The 24,044-nt window shown below is 40.3% G+C and overlaps 1 long non-coding RNA gene across 5 annotated transcripts in view; it reads left to right on the top strand.

Moving 5' to 3' along the window:
• The window catches only part of LOC309368103, a 53,819-nt gene that overhangs the window by 8,096 nt on the left and 21,679 nt on the right, over positions 1-24,044 (top strand). Inside the window, exons 3-4 of one of the 5 annotated variants that reach the window (XR_014167528.1) lie at positions 20,577-20,627; positions 21,709-21,790. The exons of the other annotated variants lie outside the window; for them this stretch is intronic. This is a non-coding gene — a long non-coding RNA (uncharacterized lncRNA). The remainder of the gene's footprint in view (positions 1-20,576; positions 20,628-21,708; positions 21,791-24,044) is intronic. 5 annotated transcript variants of the gene reach the window in all.

The following is a 24,044-nucleotide window of genomic DNA, read 5'->3' as shown; positions in this document are numbered from 1 at the left end:
GGGGGTGGGAAGTATAGAGATCTGAGGAACAGTATCACATGGCTGTAATCATAGATGGATATCACTGGGCTAAGCTGAACTTCATATTCTCCATAGACAGTAGTTGTGGTGACAAGTAGAGTACCCTGTGTTAGTCTTTGTTGTCTCAATGAAGTCTGTAGTTCAAATTATTAATGCTGAAAAATATTTAGGGTTTAGCTTCCAGCTGCTTGCAGTGGAGACTGGGGGAAGTAAACAAATAAGCAAGAAATGCATACGATTAACAAGACTTGCTTGCAAAGAGAATAATAATTTGGAAGTTGTGGCTCTTTTGGAAACAGTCATAACTTGGAATTTGTCATACCCGCTGTATTGTTTTGCAAGAGCAAAAATGGGCTTCCTAAGAAAAATCAGTGAGCATTGATTATGAAATGTGCAAAGCCAAATGTATTCCATTGTTCTGCATGATAGATAAAGAACAACATCTATGGCATTTATTAGAAATATACCCCAAGCCTGCATTCCAGCAAGGGCTGTAGTATGTGCGCTCGCGCGCACACACACACACATATATGCTGTTCCTGCATATTATGTGGGTCTGTGTGCTTCAGGGGAGTAGCCCATTTTGCTCACACACTTGATTTATTTACTTGGGATATTTAAATACCTGGGATATTAAATACCTTAGCTACTGTGGAAGCTAAAGGTGTCTTGGTTTTGACCATCCAATGCTTTCTTGTCATTTTGCCACATTCTGAGCTAGTTGTAGGAGGCTAGCACCACATGCTGAACACAAGTTGGGTGAATACAGGGTGACAGAAAAAGTGAAGTTACCATAGGCTGCAAGGATCATGTGAATAAATCCTCATACTCTGCAAATCAGTTATTTCATTGCTCATTCACTTAGATTTGCTTGCACCACAGCCATAGATAGCAATCTAATACAAGTCATTCCCATATTGGGAAAAAATCTTGCTCAATGTACTCTAGTGATTAAGACATGCCATTGCTTCTATGCACTGATTTAAAATGCATAGAGAATCAAGAAGAATGTCATGGCTGAAACAATTGAAACATAAAGAAACAAAAGTTAGTAACTCTTATCAACTGGGTTTCCCATCTGTTTATGCTGCAGTGTATATGTGTGGGATAGGAATGGACAATAAAGATGAGGTACTTCTGTGCATTTTTAAAAATAAGTTATTGGTGATAAAAGCATAATTATTCCTCTTTTTTCTGTCTGGACAGCTGTGTTGGCCCACTAAGAAGCATCAAATGAATGGTCATCTTGATACTCTAATGTTAGATAATTTCCTTTGCCCAGGTGGTATTAATAATCATTAGTCTGGTACAGAGAACAACAAAAGGAAGTCCATCAAAGATTAATCACTGAAATTAAGTTTGTAGTAGGTTTTCTAGGGAAAATTGAAGTCCGTTGGAAAAGTGTTTCATCCAGAGATAATTATTCTATTTTTGAAAGAGATGAGGTGAAGAACTGAATGACCACAAACAATAAAATATATTATCCTCTTGCTCCATCATCAAATGACTCTCGTTAGGTCCAAGCGAAAGGGCTTTATCAAAGCTGCTTTCTGAATTCAGAGCTTGCATCTGTCTGCTGCATCAAAAAGGAAGAGAGAGAGAGGAAGCTCATCCATGTAATTGTACTTCCCATTAAATTTGCAGGCACATTTCATCTTTGCCATGTGGTGATCCTAAATTAGCAGGATCTACAAACAGAAGCTGAACTTATTACTCTGAACAAAAATGAGTCCAAGTTTAGCATCCATGAGCAATTCATTGCCCCATAATTATATCAAATGTGAAAACCGTCCATTGTTTACAAAAGCTGCCACTGCTGTCACAGGCACAGCCCTATCATAAGCAAAAGAATTAGATTTTTCCAAATTACTTTCAACTGGTTGAGCAGCAGAGTCCTTCTATCTGTTCAACACATGAAGAGAGAATCATTCCAAAGCGTGATGTGCTTTTGCAGGTTTTAATACAGCTGATCTAAAATTTGAGAAAAAGAAAGAAAAAACAAACTTGAGTAAAGGTTCGAGCATAATTAGATATTTGTGTTTGTCTATACATGCCTAATGTTGCATCTCAGTTTTCAAAAATGCCAGTAATCAGGTTAGTATAAGATAAATATAGTTGCAAAAGATTCAATGTAAACAGATTTTTAATAACCTAAAAAGTTTAGGTGATTTTATAAATGTGGTGTGAAAACCACCATACAGTTTAATATTTATTACATTGAAATACCTTTCTCTATGGAGTTCAAGGCAGTGAGCATGAACATGCCCTACTTTTCTTCCAATTTGATGTAAAGGTTCCTGAAGTTTAAGGAGCAGTTTTGCCCTGTGTGTTGATACTATTAGACTCAATTTTGAATCAAGATTGATTAGCCTATTCTAAATTGCAAAAAGTGGACACCTCCAAAGATAACGTGACCCAATTTGGCACAATGGCTCCTAGGATGGAGGAGTAAGTTTTGATATATATTTGAATATTATTGGATGGCATTTTGAATCAAAATGGAGTGCTGAACCTTTCAAAGCTGCAGTGATTTTAACCAAATTTGGCATGAAAGTAGGACTGTGCATCAGATTTGGCCTGAGCTTAAACCAAATTAAGCTGATATCAAGCCAAACTAAATCATTCCTTTTCCACAGTAGCAGCAGAGCAAAAATTTGACATGAAGGGTGACAATAGGCTGCATCTCTTTCCAGTCATGAAAAAATGCACAGGCCTCAAGGTAACTTGGGCTGCCAGAGAAGGATATGCAGGTGGATTTCCTGGCCTCTCCCACCTCTCTTCTCCCTACCACGAGGTTCAAACAGCATATGGTATCCTCCCTGACATTGGGGCCAAACGAAATGAGATGCCGTTCATGACAGACTAAGAGGTGTAGCAAGGTCAGGTGGTACCTGGTGCAGAATTTTTTTTGTCACCCCCTTCATTGAAATTATTAAAAGAAGGAAAAATAGGATGCTTACAGTTGCAAGTGTTATTTGCTGGTTTATTTACTTAACATTGTGAGCATAAGCAGTTAAATCCCCCCCCCAACTTTGTTCTCACACCCACCTCTGCTCCTGTGCGTTCCAGGGTTTGGGTCCTGAGTTGAGGAAGCTTTTGCTTCTCTCCTTCCCTCCCACCTCCGCTTGTTTGCTTGCCTGCCTTCTTCCAATCCTCTCCCTGCCTGCCTGCCTGCCTCCTCCAGCAGCCTGGGAGTGCGGGGGAATGGCGCACCCCCCCCGCCTGTAATTCCCAAGCCTCCCCCGAGCTGTCAAAATGAAGGGTGAAGGGGGGAAGGCCGCTGGCAAAGCTTGGGGTAGGCTTGGGAGTTGCGGGCGGGTGGCACACCGAATGTCACCCCCCTCAGCAATGACACACGGGGCGGTTCGCCCCATCACACCCCTCTTCTTACGCCTCTGGACAGACTAGGACTGGGGTGGACTGGCACATTATTCATTTAAGATATTTTCCATGGTCGGGGGTAAATGTGCTAAGTGACATTACTGTCTCACATAACAACATAACAGCTGCATACTAGAGGATGAAAATGTACTACCACTATACACTGCAATACCCGATAATTCCATGTAGACACATGAAGTAGACAATTCCCCCCCTTTTTTTCTTTACCACAGCTAATTGGTGGTCAGCTGACTACATGAAGCAGTAAAAAATTTCTAGGCCACTACTACTTCCTGCAAAAGGAGCAAGGGAAAACGTGAAACTGGAACAAAGAAGTTTTCAGGTAGCAAACTTCCATAGCCACAACTCCAAGCATTTTAGTCATACCCTTATATTAAATTCAACATATTCTTATATGCAGGTGTCCACTTGATCAGCTTAATAGCCCCATCCAGTCTTCAGTTCCTAAATCATTTGTGCTCTGCAAGAAAAGAGCTGTCCTTGTGATGTAATTTAAAAGATAAAGGAAAACAGAGGCAAGAAGAGCTGTAAAAAACCTATATGATTTAAGCGGTTAATCAGTAAAAACTCTGGCATGTACGCACAGGAAGTTTTGCATCTGCTAGCATAATTCTCAGCACTAAAATAATCCACCAATAGGAATGGAGAGAAGTTACGTGATGAATTGCTAGCAGCTGCATCTTAACTGCATAGTCAGGATTTTATAATAAGCCTGTAGGTAGTGCATCTCTGCATATATTTTTCTTTGGGATACCAAAAATATCCTTTCCAATGAAAGGCTTCAAAAGGCTACATCAGCTTGTAATAGTTTCTTTCTCTCGCCATCCTTACAGCAAGCACGTTAAAAATGCAAGTCATAGCAAATGCCAGTTATTCAGGCTGGGATATGTCAGCACCCTGATAAGTGTAGCAGCACATAGTGATTTTGCACTAGCATGTGAAGAGTTTATACTAATATGGCAGAGTGATCTATTTGTACAATATTTTTAGAATGAAGGAATCTAGTTTCTTTATTCAGACCTAAAGCTTACTTTATGACGCTGAGGTAATTACTACAGTTGACTTTGGGTGAATGATGCATGCTGCCTGCAATCCTCTGTCCACACACATGAGGCTAAGTTGCATTGAACACGTCCCTTAATTGAATGGGAAACAAGTCACAGAGTGCTTGCAGGTGGAACCCAAGGCATGATAAAGTTGCAATAAACACAGGGCAACCAAATAGGGATTGAAACAGGCTGCAACTTTATTGATTACAGACCTCAGCAGATTTTGGCATAGGCATTGGGTGTATATTCTAAATAAACTAGTGTGTATCCAAATAAACAAAGTCTGCCATTTCATGCTCGGCTTCCACTGAAGTATAGTTTTCATGGTCATAAAATGCTGTATGCAGTTGTGTATTTCAAGTATGTACCATTTAAATCAAAACAAGAACACTTTCTTAAATGAGTGTGAGCCATTGCAAAAGAAACAAATATGGTCATAGCAGGAGGAATGCAGCTTTCAGCAAAATGTAACAGAGGAAGAGCTTCAGGCAGTGATCCTTTATATGAAATTAGGGAGGCTATTTACAGATGTGAAAGGCTGGGGGCAGGCAGGGGTTGCATCCAGGAGCATTTTTAGAAAGTGTTGTAAAGGACCTGATCCCTGGGTTTTCTGTGGTGGGCTTGGGATCTCTGGCACTTCCCTCCTCATAACTTTTTTTTTTAAACAAAATTGCTTGCAGGTTGCTGAGTACACCAGCCACCCGCCATTGTAATTTCCCAGAGGATCTATACATAACAAATTAGCACATGCAAATTTGTGCCATGGGCCTGTGCTCCAAGTACCTAGCAGTGGCACTTGCATCATCTTTATCTGGAAGCTGATTCACTTTCAGCCTGTTGATCCTCATGACCATCAGTAGGCAAACTAAGGCCCGGGGGCCGGATCCGGCCCAATCACCTTCTAAATCCTGCCCGTGGATGGCCTGGGAATCAGTGTGTTTTTACATGAGTAGAATGTGTCCTTTTATTTAAAATGCACCTCTGGCTTATTTGTGGGGCCTGCCTGGTATTTTTACATGAGTAGAATGTGTGCTTTTCTTTAAAATGCATCTCTGGGTTATTCGTGGGGCATAGGAATTCGTTCATCCCCCCCCCCCAAATATAGGAGCAACTACTGGCAGAAATCTAGCATCTCTGGTTAAAATATACTGTATGTTTAGTCCCCGTCCCCCGCATTACAGAGCAGGATTGTTCCTGCATGAATTATTCAAAATATAGCCAATGGAAGAAAAGCTTTTCTGTCACACATTTCAAAGGTCACAATCTAAAGCTGCTTACACTAGGACTAGCCCATTAAAGACAAGAAAAAAGAAAGTAAATATTTTACATTCTGCACCATCAGTGCATTTGCATGCAATAATTTCTTCCCGTAGCCAAATTACTACAGTGCCCTGCTGACAAAATATTTTCAAAGTCTGTTTGAATGGCCTCAGCTTTCTGTCTTTCTTTTCCAGGTGGTTGCTTTGGATCCATGTGGTGCTGGGTTCTGCTGTTGTGTTTGTCTAACTAGGCAGTTTTCATTTCCCTAATGCCTTTAGTATGTTAGTCAAGTCCAGCATTCCGTTTTTCCTTTGTTTTAGCACATAGACAGATTGCTGGGGAAATGGAGATTTAAATAAGTCACAGAAACTCTCCAACACAGATGACATAAAATCCACTTACAGAAGTAAATCATGCCCCTTGCAAGTTAATGTTCTGCAGTAATGAGAAAATCTGAAGTCAATCGTACTAACGAAAGATCATAGCATGGTATCTTCATGAGCTATAAAAAAAAATACAATGGAGAAAGCACAGCACTCATTAACAGGCCAATAGCTCTGGAAGCAAACAGAATGTGCAACTTGAAGTGATAATGGCTGGCCAGATATGAAATTTGGAATTCATTACTTAACGTTTATACATAGATGATGGGAAACCAAGAAACAAAAATAATTTTATAAATATTTTGTTTTCCATGCGGGAGGCCCCATTAGCTAAAGTGGTACTTCAGATTAAGAACAATTTCAGGTTAAGAACAGACCTCCAAAACGAATTAAGTTCTTAACACGAGGTACCACTGTAATGCAAAAAAACAAGAGCAAACAAACACATAAAAAGGACAGTTTAGGTCTGCTTCAGTTGAGAAGAAAAACTGAAGTATACTCGAAGTTGAGTGTGAATTTCATGCTCTTTATTCAGCTCATAGTACCAATGAATGAAACTTTCCCCAAAACGTCTGGCTATATATACATTATTTACACAATGAGCCCCACGTGATTGGCTAATTCCGGGCTGCTCCTGTTGACCAATCAGGTTGCTGATTCACTTCCACCTGAAGCTGGATTGGGTGGCTCCTGCGTACCAATTAGACTGCTGCATTCTGGATCCTATTGTTCTAGGATTCAGCTCAGTACATAACAAAAATGGTATCAGTGCCTTTACAGGAGGGCTCCCCAGCACCCTGGCTTGAGATAATCTGACCAAAAAGCTGCCTATTTTCTCAGGGGTTTTGCAGTTATGGTTAAAATCTCTTCATGCAAGCTCCTTACATGGAATGGAAAAGGCAACTGTGTCTACAGTAACATAGGAAGCTGCAAGAGCATTTCTACCTTTTCATTTTAGCCTTAGATTTTGGTAACACCCCAAAGAACAAACATTCTAAAGTAGTTTTTAATGGCATATCATCTTTCCGTGAAGGAAACTGCTAGTCACATGAATAATGAGGTCGGTGCTATGCTGATATCATGTTACATAAAGGTGGGGGAGGGAGGAAGAAGCTGTAATGGAGATTTATGTATACTTAGCACTTCCCAAGATTGGGTGGTAAAATAATATTTACAAAGTGATGGTCATCCATGGTAGGGGAAATGTAACTACTGTCAAGAGTGACAGACATAACGAGTTTCTGCTGTATGAACGTAATTGTACAAAGACAGCTGACGTTGCTTTGAACCTTTATTCTAATCATCTACAAGGGCGGGGATATAGTTGCCTTGGTGTGAAATGAGAAAAAAGTATAATTGAAAACTACAAAACATGGCAATAGGTTCCAATAGAAACAGTATTGTATAGAGAGTCTAAATGGTGCCAGGCTCCTGTTATATTGACTACTCTGGAAGAACTGTTCCCTTTGCAAACAAGTGGGCATTCTGTTAAAGAAGTAATAATCTGAAGCACCACTCTTTACTAGAGTAAGTCAGTGTGGTTCTATAAGCATATGCCATTAATTTCTTTCAGGTGAGAATATGGTCTTTGTAAATGCTTGGAAACAGCATATGATTAATACTACACATTTCTGTATAGCCAAGTGTAGCTGCATTTCTCTGCAGCATTTAAACCAAACAACAGACAGCCACATTCTCTTGTACATACTACAGAGTAAAGTACATACTGTCTCTATATGTGAAACAGCTTTCTGCATTCTGTTCAAAAAAAGGGCAAGGTTTTAAACTGAATTTTCACATCTCCAGCCATTTGCATTCTTACTTCTGCTGTCACCCTCTCTGCTTGATGAAATCAGCATCTATTGCTGTTTCCAGCTGATAGCTACAGATCAGTGCAGTTCAGACATCATCTGATCTACTGAGATGGCACTAAATGGATGTGGTTGCATGGCCATGTAGAGTTGTAGTTTTGTGCTACAGCTAAAAGCCCATTGTCTGCTTCAGTGGAGATATAAACTGAAACAGCTGAAAGAGTGCAACCTCATTTGAATACTTAAACACCCTCCCCATTTGAGCAGTAACTAATTTGCATAACAACACTCCTGTTCGCCGTCTATTACTTAAATGATGACTTGTGGAACATAGTTCACTAAGCACCGTAATAGGTATAAAGCATCCACTTGCAATCGTACCTGTAGCTGAAATCTCTACAGTAGAATTAAGAAATCTAAAACAATGTGCAGACCTCCATTCAAACTGAGAATCTATCCAGGCATACTGTAAAAGTAGGTATGTGAGAAAGAGCGCACACAGAATAGCAACAAGGTTCTAGAACCCATTGTGATCAGTGTTGGGCTGGGGATTTTTTGGACATTCGTGAAATTTTCTGGAGTATGCTGGCTTAATGGGTGTCTTGCTGACAGTTCATTGAGAACTGGAAGAAAAACTGAAAAAAATCCAAAGTGACCAAAATGGAAAAAAATATATTAAAATAATCAATGTTGGATGTGAATGGGCATTTTCAATGGTGTTTCCCTGTTTGTGGAATGCTATAGCCAGGTGGCTTTGCTGGTGCCACTGTTATATATCTTCAGACACCAGGCAAAAACATTCCTTTTTAACCAGGCCTTTGGCTGTTTACTATCTAGGCCATTTTAGAGAAGGTGTGTATGTTTTTAATGTATTATTTCCTCTGGTTTTGATGTATGTATGAAGTTCTTTCATTTTTTGTAAGTCGTTTTGATTTGTCATGACAAAAAAAGCAACTAATAAATTTAATTAATATAATACTGATATATTAAAAACCAGGATTGCATTACTAGAATAAACTTGACATAAGCGCAAAGACTTCAGAAAACTGGGCTGCAATAAACGATTCAGTAATATTGGCTCTTAGAGTAGCTCTGAATGTTTTTCAAATTGGAACTTTCAGTAAAGGCTGTGCCTTGATGAATGCACAAAAACTTTCAATTACATGCACAACTCTGTGTAACATAGGGATTTGGGGTTGGGCGGTTCTCCAAAGAAGAAGGTTAATTTATCTTTCTTACTAGGCATCAATGAAGCCATACCTCTTGTTGACACATGCTACCTAGAGCCAAGTTATGAGTAATGGCTTTCAGCCAGGATACAAATATGGTCCGTTTGTAACCATAATTTGCATTCCTCAGTTCCTCCTTTGGAGAATATCTACTCTCAATAAACCCTCCATCCTGATAAACAATGCACCTCATTACATGTCTGTAATGTTTTCTTAACTCTATATCTATTTCCATGAAGACTGAACTCAGGGAATCTTGGGTTGGAAGACCAGCCACATACACTCCCCTTCTGTATTCCAACTGTTAGGAAGGTAGCTCATATGGGGGAATGGCAGGGGATGCATAGCTTTCTATCTCTGTGTGGGCAAGTACGTACATATACATATACATAAATATACATATAATTGTTTTTAGACAGAATGATTTTTTTAATGTTATGTACTGTACAGGGAGGCGGGTGGCGCTGTGGGTTAAACCACAGAGCCTAGGACTTGCCGATCAGAAGGTTGGCGGTTCGAATCCCTGCAACGGGGTGAGCTCCCGTTGCTCGGTCCCTGCTCCTCCCAACCTAGCAGTTCGAAAGCACGTCAAAGTGCAAGTAGATAAATAGGTACCGCTCCGGTGGGAAGGTAAACGGCGTTTCCGTGTGCTGCTCTGGTTCTCCAGAAGCGGCTTAGTCATGCTGGCCACATCACCCGGAAGCTGTACGCCGGCTCCCTCGGCCAGTAAAGCGAGATGAGCGCCGCAACCCCAGAGTCGGTCATGACTGGACCTAACCGTCAGGGGTCCCTTTACCTTTACCTTTACTGTAGTTTACCATTATGCTTACAGAATAATACAAAAACATTTCATTGCAATGCTGCATTTAATACATAATGTCAGTAGGAAAATTCTAGGTCCTAGAGAATGTAGCACATCATTCTCATTGATGCCTACAGTAAATATCATTTCATGTAAATATTGTTTTGATATTTGCCTCACTAAACATGTGTGCATTTTTAAAATGACATCTTAGGTTTTCAGTCCTATAATTTAACATACTATTGATAGTTTCTTTTGAGAGTAATACGCTTAAGGGCTTGGGCTCCCCTCCAGTTGCTTGTATATCAGCTCCACTGGTGGTCATCTTTTTTTCATCACCATCTGGAGGTCCATTCATTTACACTTTAGTTTCTGCTCGTCCTGATTATAGTATCCCACTGATCCTGTCCTGCACCTTTTGCTTTTTAACAGGATCCCCCTTCTGTGCTCTGACACTATAAAGCAGTTAATAGCACATGATTAGCTTGTACATCAATACATGGGTCTTTTGAGGACTGAAATTGGTCTTCATCTTCTTTGGCTTCGGAAGACAAAGATATAGCCTATAGAACCAACAGCTTCCCTTGGGTATTAAGAGAACAGTTAAAGTACAGAAAGCTGAGTGATTTCAAATAAACCTATTGGATGATACAGTTCCATAGATGATAAAGGTCTGGTGTTGCCTTTATATCTACTGGTTGCATATTATGTGTTTCTTGAGTACAAAATTACTATATAAAATATTAATATATTGTATGCAACTAGGCAGTTATAACTATGCTACTGTGATTGTGCAGGAATGCTCTACATATTTAGTAACCGGCATATTTCCCTTGATATTACACTGTTTTATTGTGTTGTAAAGGGTGAGTAGACTTAATAGCTTTTGGGCTACTTATAGGACAAAACCAATCATTGTTATGGAGATTTGGAATTATTTCTTGCAAGGCAAAATTTGATAGGCTTAGGGTCTTCCCCTGCCTTAAATCTCTCATTTAACAGAAGGACTTCATTTTTTTCATGTCAACCACAGTGAATCCTATGATCAAAATTCTTGTTCTACAATGTTATGTTAAAAAAAACCACCAAGCCAACTACTCTCTGAAATAGAGTGGCATTTATAAAATATTTCCACCTGATTCTGAGGTCTTTTTCTCGTGTAGTTCTTTTTCTCGTGTAAGTTCTATTTAAGAGTGTCTTCAGTTATTATATTATTATATTATATTATATTATATTATATTATATTATATTATATTATATTATATTTAAGAGTGTGACTAAGGTGAAGTATGAATCAGAAAAATGCAGGACAAAATTGGGGTTTTGTCCACTGTGTGCAGAATTGCTTGTGGCATTGTGTTGTAAGCCTACATTTTTGGCTCCTTGGGCCAGATCCTTAACAGGACTGACCTTGTGGGCTAAGTTTGACTGGTTGGCAGGGCTGAGTACATGTCAATCACATAACATCATTATGCCATCGCTTGATTGACAATTGGGTGCCCAACTCTCACAATCCTTTGTGTGGGGTTTCCAGGTGCTAGACATCCAGCTGGCTGTTAGACACTTGGGAACCTGCAGTGGTCCGGAAGCTCAAACAGGAGCATAGGAACTGCCTTAAATTCTTTTTCAAAAGCGCTCTTTGAAGCAGCTCTATGTTACTCCTTTAAGCAGGCAGGTGGCACGGGAGGGGGGGCGGGTTTGAGGGAGAGGAGAAAAACTTATATGGCACAGGCTCCTCTTCCCTGCTCACCCACTTGCTGAATGAAGTATGGAGCTGCTACAAAGAGCACTTTCGCAAAGGCCTTTAACCTCTGTCCATCAGCTGATGAGTGGAGATGAAATCCTGCTGCTTTTGTGATTTTGTTCTCCTGGGAATAGGGCACACAGCCAATGCACGTTTAACCCTGTCCTCCTGCCCATTAGCTTGCATCACCAGTGACACTAGCTGATGGGTGTGATTTGGGGAAAATAGCATCGTGGGCCAATTAGACCTCAGAACGAGCGAAATTTGGCCCACAGGTTGAAATTTCCTCACCCTTGAGCTATGATATAGCACAGGATGGGAGCAAATGTTACCCAGTAGAAGGCAAACAGGGATTCTTGCCTAGTTGTTGGCACTATAGGTACTAGACTAGAGCTCAGGATAGAGAGGGAAAAAATATATTTCCGCATTACCAACACAACATGGTTCTTTCTGCACCCTAACCCTGTGCAATAAGTGAATGTTACTCAGTTTTGTAGGGCTGACCTACCCTGACACATTACTGAAAGGGAGGCCCAACTACACACACAGCATGCAAATGAGGCTGCAGAGTTATAGGAGTTGTCCGACTCATCCCTGTATATTGAGGAATGGTCTATGCCAGGCTTCCTCAACCTCAGCCCTCCAGAGGTTTTTGGCCTACAACTCCCATGATCCCCAGCTAGCAGGACCAGTGGTCAGGGATGATGGGAATTGTAGTCGCAAAACATCTGGAGGGCCGAGGTTGAGGAAGCCTGGTCTATGCTTACAGTGTGGATGTGTATAATGCATATCCCCCTATAACATTACAACTTTAGTTCACATGGGAAATCAGAGCCCCAGAAGACTTTGGACTGTGGCTAGATGACATTACTTCAGTGAGAACAAACAGTTAAGAATAGGAATATTAACTTTATACAGAGGGAGAAGACAGGGACAATATTTCTTCTTTCACACAACAATCACATCTTTCAGCAGGACTCAAATGGGAACAGGATTCAGTGAATCTGGACCCAGTACTGCAGTTCTGTCACATTGCTGTGCTTTTTTTTTATGTGGGACTTGCATGCTATTTAACTGGCAGTGTATCACATCCTATATACTAGAAGTGATCTTAATTATCCAGATGCTGGTCCTCATATAGCCAAAATGGCATGGCAACATTAAGGCAATGGCGAGCTTGGAGGAACTACAAAGTTTACAGAAGTGTAGAAAACCTTTTGGAGGGGGACCCTTAAGGAGTGGATCCCCAAAACAGTCTGATGAAGACTGAGCAATGGTCAGTGGGCGTGAATGCTAACTGACTGCTAGGAGTTGGGATAGAATAACAGATGGAAATGAAATGGAATGGACTTTCCTAAATAAGCACACTCCATACTGCAATATTTTGTTGCAGGTTGGACATGCAATAATTGGTTTGGGGCTTTTCCTTGAATAGCATTTACAGTAGCTGAAAGTATGCATTTCAACAATATTCATGTCATTTTGATGCTGTTTGGTGCCCTTTTGTTTCCTTGGCTGCTTCTGCTTCTCAAAGCCATTATCTTTCTTTCTTTGCCCTCAGCTTCATTTGTTTTCTCAGCTACTTAATCCTGTTAGCTCTGAGATCAATCTGATTGTGTGTTGTGATGTCATCAAGAAAATTGCTAGAGTTGCCAACAACCTGAGAATGGTGGCAGTGAGACTAAAGAAGGGGGGAAATGGTGCAAAGTAGCAGCAGTTAGATCGATATACAAGTGTCTAGATAGGGCTAAGCCCTGTCCATCTGTGATGCATAGAAGAAAATGTAGTTTGTGGTGTTCTAGTGGTTTATACCTTTAAATATTTTTGGGGAAAATAATGTACAAATCGCAGAGCTACATTTCAAAACAGCTCTGTGAAATGCATTTGCAAAATGGAGCACAGCAGCCACCCCTTTCCCTGCTGTACAATATCGTTGTTTAATTGCTTCATACTATGTGCCCTGTTGTGATGTTCTAAATGTATTGGGAAGAAGCATCTATTCTGTAGTCTGATTGCTTACAAAGGGATGCTGTGCCTCTTTGGTCTTTTCCCGGAGGAGTTGGGCAGTTTGCCAGTGTTTCATTTTGAAGTGCCATTGTTCACCTAAGGCCTGTGCAAAAAGCTTTGGCTTATTTATTACTAATCCTTGCCTAAGTAATGACCATTTTAATCCCTTTAGTCTGCCTAACAAATTTATCAGACAATGACACCAAACACACAATGTCACAAATACCTTTGACATTTATTTTTTCCATTTAATAGGTAATTCTGAAATTCACACATCCCTTGAATGGCTTTATTGGTTCATGAAGTCTGGCTTTATGAGCATCCCATTGACAAAATATAAATCTAAATCACTTTTGGAGGGCTCTTTTCAATGTGGTTTCATTAGTTACCATCTTGACAACATAGCAATTGAGTGAGTAGCCAGGTTTATTACCATCCTTAATCCTTCTGAATGTGAACCTTTGTTGCATGCTGAGTACATATCCATATAGACTCATTCAATATTCATATGCATTATAGGTTTGGAAGAAAATTGTTTTACTAAATAACTCTCACTGTTTTATTGATATACTAGAAAGACTGGGGAAATGCATGGTTTAAAAAGATCATGATTTCAGGATGAGTTCATGCTGTGGTCCTAAGTGAAATAGGTTTTGCAGAACAAGTTTAATTCTTACAAGCCAATCCTACAGGTATAGTCATAGTGGCTTAACCCATGTGTATGAAATGCTGCAGCTTCAGTGGCATCCTATGCCAGACAGTGTCATGCATGCCAGTTGTGGTCCAGAATTAAATGTTTATTATTAAATATTAGGCATTTGTGGTTGTGGGCTGCTTTCTCTCTGGTCAGTTCTGTGTCAGGCAACAGCTTTTCCTGGTACCACTATGCCACACCTGCCTATCATGTCATAGCTGAAGGTATGCCATAGGAAGTGTGATGGTCACTTTGTCAAAGAGAATCTCACACCCACTAAATGAGGACTGGAAGACAAGGAGCAAGAACTTGTATGCTAGGTCAGTGGCTGTGTAGGTTGCTCAATAAATAACTACTGTATTGTGCCAAAGCTAAGTTTTACAGTTTTGTAGCCTTGATCTCTGGCTGTGAAGTGGCACCTTTCATTTCAGTTGAGCTGTGAAGGTGTTGTGGGACAAAGTTCATGCGTTGAGCCGTCTAAACTCTTCCTGTTTACCTTAGCTAATCTATTTTGCAGCTGTTTGTAGCTACAGAGGTAACAGCAATTTTGTTCATTCCTACCAAATACAACAGAGTATAGCTCTGGAAGAGAGGGATGAGTCACCCGATGGCTTAGGCAACTTGTTTCTGCATAGTGCAGGAAGACAGGCAAGCCTTCTACATTGCCTTAATAATCAGACAATTTTGCCTTCTCTTCTGCCTCTGTACTCTGCAGTACAGAGATTACTGCACTGCTGAGTGGACTCAGGTAAACTAAATACAGTGGTACCTCGGTTTAAAACATAATCCATTCCAGAAGTCTGTTCTTAAACCGAAACAGTTCTTAAACAGAGGTGCACTCTCCCTAATGAGCGTCCCACTGCCAGTGCCCTTCCACTGTTTTGATTCCGTTCTTAGACTGAGGTAAAGTTCGCAAACTGGGACACTACCGGTTTTGTGGAGTTTGTAAACCGAATAGTTCCTAAACAGGGCTGTTCTTAAACTGAGGTACCACTGTAATTGGTAAGAAAAGCTACAGATATCAAATGTCACTTTTCTAATATGGCTGGTTTACAGATTAATTTACCAAGACTTAATCCACAATCATTCACCTAACATTTAGCTAGCTGAAAATGTCACAAAACGTGTCTTCTAAGCCATTCATAATAAACAAACACTGTGCTTTCTTGTTTAGGCCTAGAATTTGGCAGAGCATCTGATATTGGTACTGAAGTCTTCATTTCACATTTTAGCCTATATATTTATTTTCTGTGTTAGCCGATTACTTGAGCTTTTCATGCAGCACTCAATATTTTTCTTGTGAACAGCCATTTATATTTCTTCAGACAGTGCCAGGGGCACATTTCAGATTGGTTGATTACATGATTTCTATTCTATGCATCAACAGCGATCTTGTGAGAAAATAGAAGATGCAGCTCTGGACTGATATTTCTACTTCAGCTCAGCAAATAGGCATATTGGGCAACCACATATTTTTTATGTTTACATATACGGAAGTAGAATGAAACGTTGCCATTGAATAAGGGTTTAGCAAGCGGAACTCAATGTCAGTATTCCCTCCCATTGGTGGGGCATCCATCTGCCTTGGGAAACAAATCAAAGTGTGCACCTTTGGGGGTAAAGTAAAACAGTTGGAGAGTTCCAGTGTCTTCTGTGGCTGTGGACCAATATGGGAAAGACATGTTTTATTGCAGGTGGGGCAGATGAAGGTGTCCGGTTCTGCTGCAACAGGTTGACCATGACATTTCTTCTCTCTCTCCACCTCCCAGTGGTCATTCCTTCTCTGCTCACTGCTGTGGATACACAGCCTTGCTGATTGTCTCCTGGCACTGTGGTTATCTGTAAAGGATTCCCACATGGCAGGGTTAATGTTGCCGACGTTAATTTCATGTTTGCAGATGCCTTTGTCACACAGAACTGGTTTGCCAATGGGCCTGGTGCCTGAAGCCAGCTCCCTGTAGAGCCTGTCCTTGGGGGTTCTGCCATCTTCCATTCTGTGTATGTGACAAAGCCAGCATAGACGTGTTTGATAAGTGCGAATGTGCTGTGAATGTGGGTTTGGGAGAGCTGCCACCTGTTCCCACATACGGCCCCTTGGTTACCTAGCTGTTTAATCCAGTTGGCTCAGGGGAAGACCATCACTGCCCAATTAGTCTACAAGGGAACACCTGCATTGTTGTACCTACTGGTAACTCAGTTCCTGTGTTTATTGTCATTTCATATCCCTTCCATCCAGCTTTGCCCTTTCACCAGATAGTAAGTTTGCATATGATTTGGGTGTCTGCCATTCAGTATTGCCCCGTTTTATAATCTACTTGTTTTGTTTTGTGACGTTATAGCTAAACAGTTTGGATTAGTGGTGGGAATAAAACAATTTTTTGGATTCTGCAGTATTTCCCTTTGAAATTTGATATTTTTACTAATCCGTAATTAAAACTCAAATTTATATGTATACTATTCTTAATATGATCATTTCTAGCTGCTAAGGATTTGGGAAGAGATCCAAGTATACATATTTTTGTTACTTTTGCATAAGTTACTAAATCATAAGCTACTAAGGCTGGGTACACACTCCCATTCACTTTGTATCCAGTGTGCTCCCACTGCTGGTTTGGGAAGCAGTGGCATTAGCCACAATCCATATCTAACTTGCATCTATCCTGCCATTTCTTATGAAATAAGGAGTTTTGATGTGTTTTTCTCCAAACCAGCTTCAGTACAAATTGAGAAAAAGAATGACCCAGCTGTGTTTTAAGCTTGTAACATGCACACAGCCTAAGTATCCATCATTATAAACTAGTATACATATAACTTGTTCCAATTCTTGACAGATACAAATATAATAATTGAAAGGAAAATACAGCTGATGCTGAAAAACAATTTCATTACTATTAACCCCAAACATTGTTTAGCTATAATAATTTAGTGTAATAAAACAACTGTGTTTTCAAGGCAAGGGTTTGTTATGTTGGTGGGAGTGGTGGCAAATTGGATATCAGGCCAGTAAAATTCCCAACTGGCCAGAAGCAAATTTGGGGGCTCATGTGCTTTTAACAGGGCTTTACTATGCAGAATAGAGCAGGTGGCACTTTCCATGGCAGGAAGCTAAACATCCTTACCTGCTAATTGCTGCAGATCAAAAGGACATCTTTAGGGGCCAGTTCAAAAGCTGATTATAGAAACCAAATAAACCAGGATTTTTTTTGGCTATTAGTGTTGCCAAATTTGAAGCAGCCCCTGTAGCTGTCTAACAGCACTTTGATCTACAGCAATTAGCAGGTGACAATGCTTATCTCAAGGCCATGGGAATCTTTACCTGCAAAGCAAACCTCTGTTGAAGGCACTAGAGTAGGCTAGGGCAATTTTTTTCTAGCCAGATGAGAACCCTATTGATTTTTATATTGCAAACCTGAAATTAATTTTATTTGTCAGTTCTTAATTTCGTACAATTTTCTGCTTACTGTCATTCATTTTCTAGCTGATCTGTTGCAAAAACAAGAAATCTTTATCTGGGATTTGGATACTCTTTGCTGTGAAATATTTGACTAAAAAATCATATTGTTCACTCTTGAGTATGCTTGAAGCTCTCCTTCGCTTTCCATACCTGCAATACCTCCCCCAGCATATCTATATTCTGTGCAAACTTTCTCCCCATATAAAAGCAATCAGGTGAAGCAAGGAATTCATAAGGCACAATGATAAATGGGTTGCCAAAGCACCATAATCCCCCTTGCCCCATCTGTAGAAACACTTGCTGGCTTTCTTGGTAGCATCACTAGTGATGAGAAACATCTTAAGGGATTATTTCGACAGATGTCATTTTCTAGCAATAGCTCCTCAAAATGTCAATGAACAGAAAGAAAAATATTGTTCTTTGATCTGCTATAACTCATGGCCTATATACATTTTTGTAAACATGCAGTAGTCTGGTTTAATGGACAAAAGGTTACACTGTTTCTTCCTTCTGGAAAGCTCCAGTTCCCAGTTGCAATCTGTATTAGGAAGAGATGTGTGTTGCAATCATTTTCTCTCTACAAAGCACCCACACACAGCCTTTTGTGCTCCTTTGTGAGAGGTGAGAAACTCTTTGCAAGGCATATTGGAGAAGGTCACACATCCATATTGTTGAGAAATCATGAGCATTTCTCACATACATGATTCAATTTTACATTTTGAGATGAACAGTGATGCTGACACTGCTTTCAGTGGGGCGTCATTCGCTTACTAATATAAATGCATATACCTATCTCTATTTTACCTCACCTAGTTATGAACTTTGTGCCACTAAAGTTGGCCTGAGACAAAAGATTTGGCATGCAACACTGGCAGACAATGAGACTCCCAGAGCAGTGTAGATGACAGGGCATATTGGCACAGTTGCTTTGCCACAATGCAGCGTCATCCTTCTTCTCCTTATTTCAGAATAAGGACTAAAAGGGGGCTTAATTTCCCTGTGTTATAGCCAAATTTGATTAGCTATGTGGTCCCATGAAATCATTTCACTATGTGATCCTGATTGGCTGAGATCACATGACAAAAAGTAGGGACAAGAGAGGAGGACCACAATTATGGATTCTCCCCAAACATGCCTCCAAGTGTGGCTGGGCCATGTATATAGGCTCTCTACGTTGCCCTCCACGTATAGAACAAAGACATGATCCAGCCCACTCTTAGATACATTGCAGAGGCATTGCATGAATGTAAAGTATTTGAGGTGGTGTGTAGAGGTGGTAGAGATGAAACCTGGGGATAAATTTGTGGAAGTAGTGTGAGAGAGTATCAATTTGGTAATGACTCAGGATATGAGATAAGATAAACAGCAACACATAGAAAAAGAGAAACATGGGGAGGGAAATGAACCTCTGGATGAACCCATAAAATGAAACAAGGGTAATGTCCTTGAATAACTGAGGATCTGGTGCTTCCCAGTATGTAAAAGGGAACTCCCAGACAAGAGCCACAACATAAAATAAAATTAAGAAATAAAGCATTTCCTTGACATCAATTAAGAGATTTTATGTGTACTAGAAGAGAATATCAGATATTTTGGCTGCAGTCCACAGGCTGATTATTCTGGAATAGTGCCATTGTCTTTAATTTTGTACTTCAGAGTAAGTGAAGGCTGCTGCAGATGTCATTTCAACCAAATATTTAATGTGGTTATTGTATCAGAACTCCAGTTCCATTCAATTTAAGCCAAATGTAAATATGGTTATGTATATGTATCTATAGACATAATTTCATCAGGCCATTTCTGAATGAAGAACATGATGTCAAAACTGCCACTGATAGTTGAAGTATAAAATCCAATGTCTTCATGATAATTTAACTTGTGCAATAGTCTACAATTAGGTAGCACCCATCCCTAGGGCTGCACCATTGTATTAGAAGTACCACCACCTTTTCCCTTTTGCTTATTCGTTGTTGTTTTTTAAGTGATGGATAAGATGGAATGATAGAAGCACATACAATAGAGAAAAATTAAAGTGGGTCCCCTGGTAAACTGGGTTTGAAAAACTTGATATATTACTGGATTAAGAGGATTTACACAATTTATTTGATGTGCTCCTACATTTATGCCTGCTGGAGAGAGCATGGAAGGTTTTTTTTAAAGCCCTGGGCAATATGAAGATTAGGGAGAAAGACTGATGAAGGTATTGCATTCCTCTATGTCATGCCCTTCCTTGAGGACTTATGAGGATAACGAGTGGGAGGAAGAGGCCATGATTCAGAGCCCTTCCAGTCAAGCCTCTGACTCAAAACTGGCTTTTCAGTTGAGAATTTTCATCTGGAACTCTCACAGGCCCCTTGTTCCTTGTTCCAGGGAGAGGAAGTGAGGCCATTCAATGCTGAGGAGCCTCATCATTTGCCAGGGGAGGGCAAGATCTCCACAGCACAGAATGAGGTGTCAGGGTTAGAGGAAAGCCAGACATTTTCTCTAGGGCAACAGTGCCACATCAGTAGGCAGGAGCAGACCCAGCCTATGAGGAGTGCTTCACTTCAGGCCAGGAGCTGTTGGCAAGAAAGGCAGTCTCACAAGTAGCTGGACTTTCCCCACTTCTGTTTAAAAGAGTGGTGGGTAGGCAGGACCAATTGTTGGAACAACTTCATGCTCCTGTGCAGCTCTTGATCCTGGAATCCTGATTCCTGGTCTTTACCTTGAACTGCTTTTAGGGAACCCTGAAGCTTCTCTCCTGAGCTGGACTAATCCGTACCTCATCACTGGTATCCCGGGGTGACTGGACCGATTTTTGCTCTTATATTCCTAAGTTTACACTGTCAGAATAAAGTTTGGCTTCTTACCTGCAAGAAAGCCCAACTGTTGTTATTCTTGGGTGGGAGTCAGGATATGCTGCTATTTATTTGAAAGTTGGGTAGTGTGATCAAACTCTGTGGGATCCTTTCCATGTAGTAGTTGGTTTCAAGGAGTCAGTTGGTTAAAGCAATTTCTACTATGTCAGGGAAATACTTTTGGCTGAAAATCATCCAAATCACATGAGCACAACTTCACACATCATTTACCATGTGACTCCAAACCCATGCTGATGGAATCCAAAATGGTAATATTTTTGTGTGACTGTGCCAAAGACATTCAGGTTATGGTCCAAAGTGATGATATTTGTTTTATTGCTGGTTTAGCTCCCATGGACACAGGATGCAAACAGTTATCTTGTGGCAAAGTAACACAGTACATCAAATGCATCAATTCTCAACTTATTTGGAACCACCAATATAACCACTGGTGAGATATTACTAAATATGAGAGCCCCTTCTCTGCTATCACATTTGCAGGAGAGGAAGATTCTTATCATTGTTTCACTCAGGAATGTGCATGAAGAAGCAGTGGTGAAACTTGCTCACCAAGCATTTTACTTAAATATCCACTTCTCTAGCAGTCAGAAAATGATTCCCTGAGTGCCTGCCATTAATGCTATAGCTGTAGTGAAGCCAGGTGCCTTACAAAGCTCCTAGATGGTTTAGGGCAGTCCAAAACCAATTAATCAATGCCAGGCTACATGATGATTTATGACTTAGTACATTGCTTTATACTTTGCTGTTCTGAACTGAAACCATTCCAGAGAGCTCACTGGAAAAACAGATATACCTTTTTTTAGAGAGACACTGTGATGGCATTGATTGAATTTCATAGACTGAGACTGGGATCAAGTAGTGATGTAGATCTTTTCAATGCACAAAACTTAGAATCTGGCATAGAGCATCTAAAAAAAATTCAACTTTCTAGAAGATGCAAGATCCGTTAAATTAGTGGTGGTCTGTATTTTCTTTGTGACTGTCTTTCTGACAGTGACGAGCAACTGAAGAGACCTCCAACTTCTAACTGTGAAGAGTGTAACCACTAACCTGGCAAAATGCAAATGTTTCAAACAGTAAGTTAATGTTTATACAGAAGCCACTGGCTGTGAATGAAGATCTGGAACTCCCCTAGCCAGACAGCAAAAGTTGTAATTTTTTACATCTTAGATGAAAATGTGAGCTCTTATTTACAATATGATATATGAGTAATAAATGCAAAACTAACGTTCAGAAAATGAAAAACGAGATAATCCTTTGAGGAGCTAGAATGACTTATCTACGTATTAATAGAAAAGGGATACGGGATAGGTTCTCCATGTTGTAAAGCTTGGGACAGTTGACAACCAAATTTGCACAGTAAGAAGGTATGTTGAATGAACTTAAGTAAAGAGAGGCATGTGATGGTTGGGACAGTTTTTGACTTTGATAGCTAATTTGCTGTTCAGGCTAGATTTACCAAGCCACTAAAGTTGTTGAAAGTTGATTGAACTGCAGCATGTTGATTGTGAGTAGAGATGAGATATATGTTTAGGCTTATGGGATAACAGTCGTGTACTTCGCCATGTGCAGAACCTTATTTTACATTTTGATACTGGCAAGAACTACTCAGGGAAATTAAGCTAAACTTAAAATATATATCTGAGCATTATAGATTACTAGAAAAGCTAACCAATAGACTGTAACTGACACGGGGACAAATAGAAGAGGATGTTTTCACCCCAGTATGACTCCTCTTTATCACATACGCAGCCCAACAAGACGACAAGAATCCACCGACAGCATACAAATCAATCTGGCTTGCCTGACCCAACAAGCCCTCTCTCACCTCACAAATGCAAACAAACCCCATTGCAACCGACCACAGACAACCCAGCCACCCCCCACCCCCCAATACCTCTCACTACCAAGGAAATGTAATAAACGAATAGAAAGAGAACTTACCCTGTTAACGCTGACACAAAACCCCACACGTACACTATACAAAAGAATATAAGCCTTACCATCCCACCCCTCCTCTCCCCCAACCCTATACTCAACGCTAATGTCTCACAACAAATGTACATGATTTGTAAGAAAGACTGTTCAACCTGAAAAAAGAGACAAGGCATGTACTTTTTGTAAACCAAGAAAATCTTTAATAGAAATAAAGTTTTTAAAATAAAAATAAATAAATCTGAGCATTGCAAAATGGAAAAGTACATATTCCAAATTAGGTGATTATGCGTAATGAATTTTAACAGTATGTCTATGGCCTGACCCTGGCAACCTAAACCCAATATACCAAGAACAAGCATTTGGTTCATGTGCTTCCTTCTTCCGCCTTCCTGTGCATGATATAAAGGGAAATTTGCAGGGTTTGTTAAACTACAGGCATTATGTGGTCATTGGTTGGGTTCTGGCTCCATTCTGGTAATGAAGGTGGGGCAAAAGCTCTTTAGGAAGTGGGAAGTTTCTGATATGTTTTTCACTCCTGCCAGTACAAAGGAATTGTCTTGCTTTTTGCCTCGCATTTCCTACCTCAAACAGTCTAACACCTTCTATTCTTACCATCCTTATAAACTCTGCTATCTTATGCTAGCTCCCTTCCTCCTGCAATGGTTGCTCCCACCCGATTTCTACTTTCATGCCTTTTACGCTCCCCTCTCCCCCCCCCTCTATATATCCAAAAAAGTTTCTTTTCTGTCACCTTTGTTCTCCTCCTTGAATGGTTTTTGGCAAGCAGTTGTTTCTATTTAGCCTGCATGAGGCTATTTCTTTCCACCAACCAATCACAGCGGTTCACTGCCTTTCAGCTCTGTGCTCCTCATCAGATCAACGAAAACGTTTACAGAGCAGCCACTGTACCTCCTATCAGGCACATTTGTTGACTGCTTTCTTCTGTCTACTTGCTTCCTTCTCCATCACATAATCACAAGATGAAGTGCACAGACACCGTCAAGTATTTTATTGGGGGCGTCAGCGAAGGGACCTTGGCCTCTAGGAGATGGCTTCTATGCCCTGGACTAGAGTCCTGGTGAAGGTTTAAATGTGGATTTCATTTACCCATTCATTTTATATTCCTTTCACCATTTCAAATGAATCTAGGTGGACTATGTGAAAATTAGATAAAACATAAAAAACCAAGGTGAACCAGGACATGGCAAGTCCAAATCTGGACATGTGTTGAAGCATTTACAAGATCAGTCCAGCATATTAAATAGCCACAGAGAATGCCAAGTTGTATTAAATTCAACAGGTAAAAAAATAGTTGTATGAATCAGCCCTTATTTCCTGTGTTACCTGTCAGCACATCTTGGCCACATATGGTGCGTTCCTCCATTTATAGTC

The sequence above is a fragment of the Podarcis melisellensis genome (genome assembly GCF_964234715.1).
Source record: "Podarcis melisellensis genome assembly, chromosome: 4".
Classification (NCBI taxonomy): Eukaryota; Metazoa; Chordata; class Lepidosauria; order Squamata; family Lacertidae; genus Podarcis; species Podarcis melisellensis.
The sequence above is the reverse complement of the archived record's forward strand: the minus strand, read 5'-3'. Positions and strand labels throughout refer to the sequence as shown.